The sequence below is a fragment of the Calypte anna genome, chromosome 1 (assembly GCF_003957555.1).
Source record: "Calypte anna isolate BGI_N300 chromosome 1, bCalAnn1_v1.p, whole genome shotgun sequence".
In the NCBI taxonomy this organism is placed as follows: domain Eukaryota; kingdom Metazoa; phylum Chordata; class Aves; order Apodiformes; family Trochilidae; genus Calypte; species Calypte anna.
In genome coordinates, this window is record NC_044244.1 from 140,362,875 (window position 1) to 140,376,663 (window position 13,789).

Here is a 13,789-nt window from a genome sequence, read left to right on the forward strand (position 1 = left end):
GAGAGGAGAGGAGAGGAGAGGAGAGGAGAGGAGAGGAGAGGAGAGGAGAGGAGAGGGAGAGGAGAGGAGAGGAGAGGAGAGGAGAGGAGAGGAGAGGAGAGGAGAGGAAGAGGAGAGGAGAGGAGAGGAGAGGAGAGGAGAGGAGAGGAGAGGAGAGGAGAGGAGAGGAGAGGAGAGGAGAGGAGAGGAGAGGAGAGGAGAGGAGAGGAGAGGAGAGGAGAGGAGAGGAGAGGAGAGGAGAGGAGAGGAGGAGAGAGAGGAGAGGAGAGGAGAGGAGAGGAGAGGAGAGGAGAGGAGAGGAGGAGGAGAGGAGAGGAGAGGAGAGGAGAGGAGAGGAGAGGAGAGAAAGAGCTTGGGTGGATCGTCGTGGGAGGTTTAAAGACGAGTTCCTCTGGAACACATGAATTTCCATGTGGTTTTTTTTTTCCGTGTTTTGGAAAAAAATGCCCCCCTCTGCAGAAGAACTTGATGGGCTTTCTGGTGTCTGCCCTCCGAAGTATAAGAAAAGAAATTACTTCAGACTGCACTAGGGAGCTTGCCACATTTCCTGGAGGGCAAAAATTTCAGCAGCTTTTCATTATAGCACATTTTTAATTCAGTAACAGCATTAGAGGCAGGTGTATATACATATACCCACAATTATACCTTATTATTGTGTGCTTATAGGATACTCCAACACATTCTTATTAAGGATTTATTACAACTGAATCTGCTGGTAGCAAGTTATTGTTTCTAGCACAGTTCTGTAAGGCATAGGGTGTTGTCCTGAAGATTTCACCTCCACCACCACCAAGGCCTCCCAGTAAGTGGAAGGATTCTTTTCAACATATATGAAAAGCAGGGCCACCCCTTGAAGAATTTTCACGTCAATTGTGTTCTCTATTTTAAGGGCAATATCGAGCTTCCTACAACCTTCAAGTGGGAAGGTTGAAGAATATAACATATATCAAAATGAAAGGAGAAAACCCAGAGCAGCAGGGATCTGAAAGCAGAAAAGTGAGATGGGAATGGGTCTTGCAGAGAAAATTCCCCTGCTGATATCAAAGGAAATAAAAGTGCACACAAAAAAAAGACACAGAGCTGCCTTTTTATAAGGCCCTGCTATAAAATACTGCTGATATTAGGCTGCTGAATTTTAATTCCCTCCTCCACTAAAATGCCCTTTTTCTTTTCACCTACTTCTCATTATAGCTTGCAAACTGACAAACTCCCCAGAATGAGACTGTTGGGGGGAAAAAAAAATCACTGATAAACTCCCAGCACTGCTGCACCAGGCAGACCCCAAGTTAAATTATGTGCATGTGCCAGAGGGCAGGAATGGCTCTTGGAATTTTTTTATTACAGAAGAGGTAAATGTTATTGAGCATTTTAGGAAATATAAAATAAGCAAAATTACTTGTAGATATTATGACCTTAAAGTAGTTCTAAGGGAAATGCATTTCAAAACTGCACAGTTAGGAAAGGAATATTGAAATATATATTTATCCCAGCCTGGCTGACTGAGGCTATTCTCATGAAATTAATGTGATATTCCCAATCGTATCAGGAATAAGATACCAGTAGTGTTCACAAACAATAGCACATCCCTCAGAGTATGCATTGTCAGAGCAGTCTGGACAACACCTTGGTTAAAGAGTGTTATCTGTAAGACAAATGTAACATCAGAGGATAAATGGATATGTAGTAATAATAATAGCCATGTCTTAGGTGCTTCAGTAGGATCAATAAAGATTTTTATTCTGTGCTTAAACAGCTATGAAAAGGCTGTCCAAACATGGCCCTGGCTACTGGCATCTAATCCCTCTGCTCAAGAAACCTATAAATTTGTTTCTGTGCCTATAAATTAAAACATGCAAGAATATGCACGAGCAAAAAAAAAAGCATCTGCGTTCCTAAAACTTCTGGGGCTAGAAACAACCAAGTTGAATGGTTTTCAGGTTCATAACTGAGGGAAAATGTCTGGTGCCTTGCAAAAAATAAAAAGGAATAGTGGCTAATCTACTGTTTAAGCACAGAAGAGTTACTCTTGTGACCAGAAAAACTAACATATGGCTGTTCAAAGTTTGCAACTCCACAAGCCACAACCTTGACCTACTGAAAGCCAAGAGCCAATTTAATTTCCACAGCTATTTACATAAATCTAAATGCAAATCATACACCCATACAGGCATAATACTGCCATTGGTTGCATTTATTCCTTTCGACTGACAAACAGCAACTGGTCCCCTTTTGAGTTCTCTAGCAAGAAAAAAACCCACAATGAAAGAACCCAAAAACAACAACAAAAAGCCCAAAGTGGCCTAATGGTTGTACTTGCTATGGACTTATTTGAGATACAGAAAGTCTGAGGTAGATGAAGTCCCAGTTCTGATCATGACACACAGCTCCCAGCCATATTATGTCTCCAAGCAAAATGGAGACATAATGGCCTCTTGGCCAGCAGTGCAGATGAGGAAAGCTGAATCTACACTTGGAAACCCCCTGGATGGGTTAAGAAAGAAAAGACTTTGCAAAATAGGCCATAGAGCTAGAGCCTTGGGGTTGTCTCCTTGCCAGAAGCTGTAAGTCATCTCCCTGCAATACTTCAGTGCAGTATTCTTCACTGCAAATTCTTACAAAGCATCCTCAGACAAGTTAATGATGAGATAAATAGATATCAGTGGTTCTTAAGAATGCCTGTAGGAAAAAAAAAAACCAAAAAAAAAACCCAAACCACTCAGAAAACTTTACTAAAGGACACATTTGGAAAGCAGTTACACCCTTCCTAGATGCAAAACTCTTATATTATTCAAGTATTTGGGACAATTGTGTGACCAGTTTGACCTATCAAGTAGGTGACAATATCCCTCTTTAAGATAAAAGTTAACTGCCATCAGAGATGGAAACCAGTTCAACCAGCTTGCTAAATCCTTGCTTTCCTAAAGCACTGCACTAGGGCTTTGAAGAGATCAAAAGTATATCTTTTTCATGTCTGTGGTGTTGGAGAGCTCGTCTAAAACAAGACCCTCCAACTGGTAAGTGCAATACAACAACTAAAACGTATGTCCAGGGTGTTCTACATAAGTACTTAGATAAGGGCACTCCCAACCCCATGGAAAACATTTTCACTCCTGTTTGTGTTTAAATTAAAGTGTTTAAACTGGAATTTTATGTTCAGATTTGTCATTTATCTGATAAACATCTACAAAGAAAAACATTAGGGTCTGCGTGAGCTCAAAGTTGCTCAAATGCAAACTCTCATTCAGGCGAAAATGGCAGCTTTTAAATCTTGTTTCCTGAAAATGTTAATTCATACCCTCCCTCTGTTAATTTGCAGCAGTTGTCAGCACTCATAAAAATCTGCAAAATTACCAAGTGGATTTTGGTCTCTTTTTCCAGATTCTGCCTGAGCTTTGCAGTGAGGGCAGCCTTGCAGGAGGCATCTGTAACTGGTTAGCAGGAGAAATGACCAATTCACAGACTGGATCCTGAGCTCTTGCCTCACCTATGTAGTCTGTGCTAAGGAACTGGAATAAATAGAGGATAACTTTGTGAATAAGACACAGGGGCTTCTCTTTGGTCAGTTTTGGTCAGTGTTTCCGAATGTATTGCAAAGCGTTAGGATGTATATTTAAATGAAAAACTCGGAAAAAAATGCCCTGTTGAATCTGGTTTGTCTCTCTTTAAGAATGTGACTAGTTCACTCTAGTAGACAGTCTAAACAATGTATTATGTGACATTCAAGAGGTCTGAGGAATCATGTGAGGCAGTAAATGATGCAGTAAAATTGTGTTCTTGTGCTTTTTTGTTGTTGTTGCTGTTAAATTCCTACAAAATTGTACTTGTAATTCAACAATCGCTTTGTCAGGAATAGGGCCTTCTGTCATTTGTTAGCTGACCCATCTCTGCTGTTGCAAAAATCAAAAGGGAATTGATTTTGATGAACTGACATGCAGCTTTAGGGTAACACAACCACCAGATGAACAAAAAGCCAGCTTCACCACCAGTAGGTGGATCGATACTGTACCTGTCAGGTATGTGTGGTAATAACAAAAGAAGAAGAAGAAAAAAACAAACCCAAAGCTACACTGTACTTAAAATCTGAGACCTTCATTGTGTCTTGTATTCATCTGGGGTTTTGCTGGTATTGTCAACAGCTAATGTTTATGTCTTAAAGAAGGAGGACTCTGACCTGCAGCAATGCATATATATGTGTATGCATGTCCAGTGGAGAAACCTTGTAGACACAGTCCTCACATTTAAACTTGGTTGTGTCACTCTCCTGTAAACAACACACATGAATAAGCAGAGAATACAATTTCTCACTTTAAATAGGCTTCTGCTCATCAACAGGCATAGCATTATTCATTACACAAACCATTCAAGTCAGTACAGGAGAACAAGTGGAAAACAATAGGACCTTTACATCTTATGCGATACCTCTTATTTCTGCTAATTTTAGGGATTGCCTTCACACTGAAGGTGTCATTAATTCTAACTCCCCTGTACCTTCTATTTCAAAACAGACAGAAAACAATTATTATTCTGCCAAAAAGCCCAAAACTGGTCTAATGGGAGGTGTTTCCACCCATGGCAGGGGAGTTTGGAATCAGATGATCTTTAAGGTCCCTTCCAACACAAAACTTTCTATGATTCCATGATTCAATGAAATGCAAATTTCAGGAAGGAAGTGGCTATGTGGCTTGCTTGTAACCTGCCTGCCAGGTTTGCCTCTCATTTCAAATGGAAGTGGCAACCTCAACTATTAAGGCTAAGTGGACTGGTCGACCCTATTGTAAACACAAGTTATTACCTACTTAAGTGTGTCAAGTTGTAGTGCATCATTTTTCATTGTACCACGACATGTCCATTTTTTATATCAGCCAGATATAGTTTTAAACACTTTTAGGAAAATGCCCCCTGAAGCGTTAAAAAATGTATGTGGATGCAAGTGTAAAAAAAAAAAAAAAAAGAGAGAGAGAAAATCCTCTCAGGTTGGTTTTTAAAGTACAAACAGGAAACTAGATGTGCTGGAAGTAAATCTTACATTCCTCACGGGAGCATTCAGAGACCAAATAGCCAAAACTAGAGGGCTTTTCCAGATTATAGTCAGTGGAGCGGAAGTCCTACAGGTTGCACTTATGTTAAAGGAAGGAAACAACTGAATAAAGGCTTTTGGACTAGGCAGCATAGCCCCTTCACTTGCCCACTGCACTGTCTTCCAGGAAAAAGTAGACAAGCTTACCTCAGTTTCCACCACTTTGTGCCCTTTGTGTATCTTAATCATCTGTCAACATTATGTGACAATAAAAGCTTTATCTTAATAAATAAAGTTATTTAGCAAGCAATTCTTCCCATGTGATTCATTAATAGTATACTCATAGTTTTATTTTCACAAATCCAAAAATAGACATGTTCCTCATGATCCAATTTATTTTTCAAGCTTTCTTTAAACCAGTTACCTATTTGTTCTTAATGTGTTAATTTATCTCTCATGAATGTTTAAAATACATATGTATTAGTATGCTGACGTGAAAAACCCTGATGGATTAGTGTGTAAAAACTTGATAGCACCCATAAGAATGAGGATCAGTTTAATTTTATTCATGATTTGTAAGAAAGGCTCCTAAACGTATCACAAAAGGTCTAATACTTATTATTATTTCTGGTTTACTATTTAACGGGGCTTGTTAAAGGTCTCTTCAGAAATACAGATCTACTCTTACCCCTTGGAAGTGCTTCACATATTTTCCTATGTAAATTAGCATCACCTAGTGTAAATCATATAATCTGATTGTGTATTTATCTGCAAGAGCAGAATTGCTCTGAAGCATTTGTTTTCTTCTCTCTGAGCTATGTGATATGCCTTTAAAGAATTACCTTGTTATGGAGTATTTGCCAGAGAGACTGGACCCCAATTCCTTTTCTTTTCATACTCAGCACTGAACTTCTTTTATGCTTCTATTAAAATACTCTTGGGTAAATTAGACACAAAAAGCTGTGATTAAGGAATATTATAATGGTGACAGAAACAGAGAAATCAACAGTTAAAGGTTCCATTAATGTATCCACCTACTTTACAAAGGTATGTTATTTTATAAATCAGTGCAATAACAGGTGACAAAGCAGAATATGTTTTTTCTTGAATATTTTAACTTATAGATGTTTAAGATGTTTACATAGCTGAATGGGTCATGTCTCCCTTGCAAATCAGCTGAGTTCTAAGAACAAAAAATGCTATATCCAGACCCAATTCTGCTCCAAACAGTTCTGTTTGAAAAAAAAATAAAAAAATAAAAAAATAAAAAAATTAAATGCCTTTGACACTTTTCATGAGCCCTAAATGCTACACAGTGCTTTAAGTGCAGTGAAACCTCATGCAAGGACACATTTACATTTATAAGACAGGTCTTTTACAGGAACACCCCATATCACATCTTTCTGACCTTACCATATGTCCCAGCCAGGATTACAAATATCCAAGTGCACTGGAATACTAAATGCAGCTCCAGGAACCTGTCTCAGCAGATGTCAAGCTAGATGATAAAGCATGCCAAGAAATGGTAGTCTTCAGTACCAGCTTGGTTGTATGGATGCTGCTAATTTCTGTAAAAAATGTCTCAAGCAAGGGAGCAGTGCTCCAGTGCATTTCCAGACAGCTCTGGAAGACAGGGGCTGATGTGGCAGCAACACTCTTTTTATGAGTGGTAAATAATAGTCCTGGATGTAAGATGCAGTCTCATATCTTCCCAAATGCTAAAATCAAAGCAAAGCAAACCAAAACAAACCAAACTCAAAAGTGGACCTTAGACTAGATGAAATAAATGAGTGACAGCTTATATCCCAGGGATTAGATATTAAAAGTGGATGTTAGAGTTGTAAAGAAGAAGTAAGAAGTGAATAGTTAATCAATTAATTATTCATTTTGTGTTCACTGATAACTATCTATAAACTTACCTAAAGAACTTTCCAATAAAACCTTTACTTGACATCAGGACTTTTGAAAGAAAGGGTTGTGATAAGCTGAGGATATGCCTACAACATACTTGGATGTCACCTGCAGTCCTGATGTGCATCACCCCTGTTAAATGAATCTCTCATTTCTAAACAAAAAGCAGGGGATGAAGGGCAGGAGTCCTTTTTTTTAAAGTAATAATAACTGTAAAATTACCATTTGCTGCTTTCCTGACTGAACTCTTAAAATCAAGAATTGAGCTGTAATCTTTGAGAGCATTTGTTGTTTCTCTTTAGCCCTTTAGCACCAAAGCCATTACCCAGTTCCAGTTCTAGGTGCAATTTTGGACTGTCCTCTGTGCTCCATGAACTCCTCCCTTTTCTTAAAGGGGAGCTCTTAACTCAGAGAGTTCTTGGGTTCATTTGCATGGCCTATTCTGCCCTAAAGACAGTGACTGTGGAAAACTTTTCAAAGGTCTTAGATTTTAGTTTATCCCTTTGGGATCTTATGATCTTATAGGCTGTAAGATCACACACTGGCACCCACTTATCTAGAGTTAAAATAGAAGACCACTACTTCCACTGCCTTTTTGGATATTGGATATCAAGTTGTGGCCCCTCTGTAGGATAAAAAAAGCAGAAAAACCTAGTCTGAGAGCATGGATCTGCTGAAACCTCCCACTGATGCTCAGGTTGTCCAGAGCTTGTGCTGGGCAGGTGAGCAGCCCCAGTCTGGGAAACAGAAGTGAAGCCTGATACTGCTCTACAGTTTTGGGTTAAGCAGAGAATGGCTCCAAAGGAAACTCCTTCCCACCTTCCATGCCAAAGCAAACAGCTGCAGAGGAAAAACAAAAGCTCATTGCAACAAGTAGGCACAAGAGGAAAATTAATTTCAAGATAAAAAGACTGAGTAAAACAAGCATTTAATTGGTCTGCTCACAACCAAGTTATCTACCTGAATGGAAACCCGTACTCATCAGTATGGAAAGTTTCACAGTCAAACTGGAGAGGCTGACACTGCTTTTATATAATGTTATGGCAGCTTGAGAACTGTAGATATGCATCAAACTTGATTTCTTTTTAGACCTAGTTTACAGAAAGCTGAACATCAGAAGGTGATTTAACAATTGACAAATTTTAACGCTTAGATCCTATATTTTCAGCTAACATATTTTGGAAATCATCTGTAACACCTACTACTGCCTGAAGCCCTTAGAGTTTATTAATCATTTGCAAAATATCTTTAAATCTTAATAAGTGGCAACTTTAGTTTTCTTCAAAGGACCTACAAATCAAACTGAGTAACTGAGAGTGGAAATTAAATCCCACTTTCCTCAACAAAATGCTTTTCTTTTTCCCAGTCAGCTGAATTTTGCCTTTATTTGATAAGAAGCTGGAATCCTAAGCCATCCTGCCTCAACTTTGGCCACCTACCTGAGGCAGCCAAATTAGAGCCTATTTGTCCTTCACTCTTTACTCCACCTGTTGCCCCCTTTTCACCCAGAGACAGGGGGTGAGTTGAGTTTGTCCTGATGTACAATAGAAACATTTTTTAAATCTGAAAGACTTTGATTAGTATTCATTAATGCTTACTCAGTAACCTACGGAGAAAAGTGGAATACTTTTAAAGAGAGTAAGTTCTGCAGGTACATACAAGAGATTAATATTTCAAAATCATTATACTTTGGCTACCAGTAAATTTTGCTTTGTTTTCAACAGAGTAATTTGACAGTGCTCCAATCATCTAGCAAAGGACTGCAGAAGCACCCACCAGATAAGTTTCTATTTGCTGAGTCTGAAGTAATTTCTCATGGAATTATAGCTGTTGTAATTTCACTCCACTTTGAGTAGTCAAAGAGATATATACTACACAGCAGACCACACTCAAGTCTGAAACTGCCTTTGAAATAAATGGAAAGGAAGAGAGAGTGTACGCATGCCAAGGTACAAAAATACTGCATTTAACTCTTCACATTGCAAGCTGTATGTCAGAAATAAAATTTATGTTCAAAAGTAAACAGAAGAGTTTATTAAAGACAGGATAGTCAGGTTAGCTAAGGACTTTGGATTAAATATTACTTAAGATGTTATGGTTTTAATCCCAGCCAGCAACAGCTTCACACTCACTTCCCTCTTGGTGAGATGGGAGAAGAGAATCAGAAGGGTAGAAGTGAGAAAATTCATGGGTTGACATAAAAACAGTTTATTAATTGAAACAAAATAAAATTATAGTGAAAATAATAATTAAAATAATTATAATAATAATTGTAATGAAAAGGGAAATATGAAAGAAGTAGAAATAAAACACCAAAAGGCAAGTGATGCAAATGAAAACATTTGCTTACCACCAGCCAAACAATGCTCATCCAGTCCCTGAGCAGCAGCCCACCCCACCAACCTGCCCCTAATTTAATTGCTGAGCATGCTGTCATCTGATATGGAATGGCCTTTGGGTCATTTGGGGTCAGCTGGCTGTGTCCTATCCCAGCTTCTTGTGTCCCCCCAGCCTACTTGCTGGTGGCATGGTGTGACTCTGTAAGCATCAATAACTAAAACACCCCTGTGTTATCAGCACTGTTTCCAGCACAGATTCAAAACATAACCCCGTATTAGCTACTCTGAAGAAAATTAACCATATCCCAGCCAAAACCAGCACTAAAGACTATTGAAGAAATGATTCAGTAAGATCTAATTGAGATACTTTGACTACAGCAGTCTGGAGTGTGACTGGATATAATGTTTTTGAAAATCCTCAAAAACAACTGCAGTGCCAAAGACTGGATATAATTAAATGCTATTTTTGCCCTCACTTCATAGCTGGTTCATTCTGAATATGTCATTATTCTTTGCACTGAAGAACAATCCAATTGGAATACTGGGCTACACAAGCAAGAGCACAACTCTTGGGTCAAGAGATGTGCCACATCCCTTCCCCTCAGCTGCAATGAGATCCCAGCAGGAGCACTGTGCCCAGTTTTGAGCTCTCCAGCTGAAGGATGACACTGACATAACTGGAGCAGTTCCAGCACAGAGCTACCGAGATGGGGGCTGAAGCATGGGATGTACAAGGAGAGAGTAAAGGGCAGGTTTGCTAAACTTTGAGACAACAAAGATAAGGTGGGGCCTTATTGCCCCCTACAGCTGCCTACTGAGAAGGTGTAGAGAAGACAGAGACCAACTCCTGTCAAAGGTGTACAGTGACAAGGCAAGAGAGATCAGACACATGTTGGAATATGGGACCTTCTGGTTTCCTGGGGATTAGGGAATCTTTTCTCTCATTATAAGGATTATCAAACACTGGAACAGGAACTCAGAGAGGTTGTGGAGGTTGTTGTAGATATCCGAAACTTGACTTGCCTCTCCCAGCCCCCAATAAACTTAAAGTAACTGTACCTGTTTTGAGCAGATCTAAAGGTCTCTTCCAACCTGAACCACTCTACAATTCAGGAACTAAAAGAACGACATTTAAGGGGGAAGAGCTTGGTTGTGTCTTCTCCCAATATATGTATATGCCAAACAACTGGCCTGATAAAATAGACAGAAAAGGTAGGAACTTATCCCAAAAAGAAAATGATCTTGCTACTGGTAGAATGCACTCAAACCACCAAGTTTTTTTCACAAGAGACAACACTAGTTGCAGAGGCACATATCATCTAACTGGTTTGTTTGTTTTTTTTAAAAAAGAAAAGATTTATTTTCTTAATTCATAAAACAACTATGTAAAAAGGACCAAAGGACTCTCTTAGGTTTCTGAGCCTAAAATTTGAAAATCTATGCCTAGACAGACTTCTGGCAGTTCTCTCAGTTGTTAGCAGAGGAAGCAGGCCATGAAACATAAAGTGTCCAGGCTAGGCATATTAGTGACAGTAACAGGACAGAAGGTAATTTTTTTATAAAAGAAGGAAAAAACAGAATGAGAAGCATAAGCAGGAAGATGGTGAGGCTACCATTTAAAAAGCCACTCCTACTGGCATGGAAAGAAGCAAGGAGAGGGGGAGATAAATAGTTCAGCCTTTACAAGTGAGCTCAGCATGTCCAAGAACAACATTTCTTCCACGAGCAGGAGGGAAGAGCCAAAGCTGCTCAGGGTCACAGCATCTGGGTGCTTGTGAAGTGGAGATGCTGCAGCCCTCAGGAACAAAGCAACCACAGCTGCACTCTGCTGCTCTCTAACATACCTTTCCTGCCCTGAGTGCCTCATGGTTTCCTTTCAAGTCACCAGTATAGTCCTGAGAGGTACAAAGGGTCATGACTCCTTCAGAATATAATGGCAAATATATTAAGACACTCTCCAAATTCTGCAGAAATATTTTGCTCTTATATCACAGTGCTATACATATTTTTCTACTTAGCAAGTGCACACTGGATTTTTAAAAAAAATTTTTTTTTCTTGTCCCTTTCTCACTATAGTCACCAAGATACTGAATTTTATTCCCTGCAGAGTGGAACAATGAGAATTTTTTTACCATTATTTCAAATGTTTTTCACAAGCTTGATTCGAGAAGGGATAATTCCCCACTATATTTTCGGTCTGATTATCAGATGATGACGGACAATAGATTGATAAGAGTCACTCAAGAAGATGCAAGCTCTTGTGTATAACAGCCACTGCAATTATCAGACACTACTAAACTATTATTGATCCTGTTCACATTGGGTGATAACTGAGCATTTTCCACTTATTTAAAGTGCTGTTAGCCAGAAACTCCCATCAAGGAAAAGCAGTAGATGAATTTATTCGAACACGGTTCAATAAATAATAGCACATATAGAAGGTCCATAGTCCCTTAATCTTTGTGAAACAACTAACTGTGAGGCACAAATATACCATACAGTTGTTGCTAAATGGTTGATTACAATAAAACAGGAATGTCTACAAGGTCATTTAATATGTAACCCAAGTACTGCTGACAGAACAATTGTAACCCTTCAGAAAAGGAGGGGGGGGGGGGGAAGGGTAAGGGGGGAGATGGGGACTATTGCCTCATATAGCTTCAATAATATCAAGAAGAAAAAAATCCAGCCCAGATCATAAAAAGTGGACTTCTCCCCATAAGACCATGGGGCAGATCTCATTGTCTTAATCGCTAAAGCAGGGTTTCTTATATATAATTGTAATATTTCAAAGATATGTAAATCTATGCTTAATATTAGACTGGTACATTTTGATAGAACTATAATCACAGCGAAAGTGGTCCTTATCAGTGAAATTCATATTACTTTCATTTTGTTCTCTTTAATACTAGGGATATACAGGATGTGATCTGATATTCAATGTATTATATTTCTCAAGCGGGGCGAGTGGCAACATAGCAGTGGACTACATGTAAAACTGGCTATTAAGGATATTAACTAGTAATTGCTTAGAGTAATCTCTCTAAATAATCAGTAATTAAAAAAAATAAATAAAGCGGCTGACCACTGTGATTTAAGGTCAGATTAAAATTGACCAAAAAAGTCAATTGGACTAGTTTTAATTATTTATGATGCCGTATTTTCCTTCAACAGAAATGTTTGATATTTTGGTGTGAACAAAACAGATAATTTGTAGCAACAATGGCCATTCTTTTTATCGGTTAAACAAGTAATGCCCAGGATTTTAGGTCAAAAATGTCCTTTCTCGATTCGAACTGTTAACAAGTCAAGTTGTTTGGGTTTTTTTATTTATTCTCTACTGGCAGCAAGTCCTAAGCCTGAATGAGCAGATTTGGTGTGGCTCAGCTACCTTCTCAGCTATTTTTAGAGATGAACCTTTGCAGCTGATGCCCAAGGGGAGGGAAATATTGTACAGGTTTTGTGTTTGTTAGACTACATCTGGTGGTGATAGCACGAGATTCAGCTTTGCCTTCTGGCAGTCCAGCACCATGGGCATTAGTCTTGGAAGACTGATTACAGGTCTCCAGCTCCTGCTTCTCTTGAGCCATGGAGAGGCAGGGTAGAGGTCCCCGAATTTTTACCATCAATGGGTGCTACCTTGCTAATAGTCAAAAGGGATGTTTGGGTCCCCTGACCCCAGCAGATCCTCTTCTGAACTGTATCAGATGTTGTTCGGGGAAAACATTCAGCACTGGGTTAAACCTCTGCAATACTAATTTCTAATCAGAACAGCAAGAGAGACAATTGCTAATTACCAAGAATTGAAAAACACCATCACCAAACCCCACAAAAACCCCTCACAAAACAAGTAGAACTGGAACTAAAACTGAGTAAAATTCTTCCTAAAGTGTTGTTAAAAGTGTTGCATCTCTCTTATGAGGTGGACTAGAAGAGTAACTAACACCTTTGTCTCTATTTGATGCAACACACAGTTTAATTCATAAAAAAAATAAAGGCATCTGAGACACATACATACACAGCACACAGCCACACAAAGTACCAGTCACCATATAAGAAGACCTTATGAAAAAAAACCACTACAGACACATACTCCTCTGCAACACATACTACCAGTCTTTGAAAAAACTACAGAGAGGGTCATTAAAAAATTGCAGATTCTTCTGAAAGGAAATCCTGTCTTCAAATATATTTTCCCCATACACATTTTTTTTGCCTTACACAACCTCTTAATTTAATTACACTTCAAACAAATGGAAGTTTCTGTAGTCCAAAAAGTACTGTGTGGATTTAGACTATGGCTGGTCTTCCAATAGGCAGGAAGCTCGCCAACACTTCTGTGAAATATCAGACCAGATAAACAAAACAATCTGAATCCTTGGATCCACATACTTTTCAGCACATAGAATACTTCATCCAGAGCTCTCAGAGAAAACAAATTAAATTTAAAACTTAACAAATGCTATGACCTAGAGTGAGCTCACTCATCCATAGAGATGAATTAAAGACATTTCACCTGGAA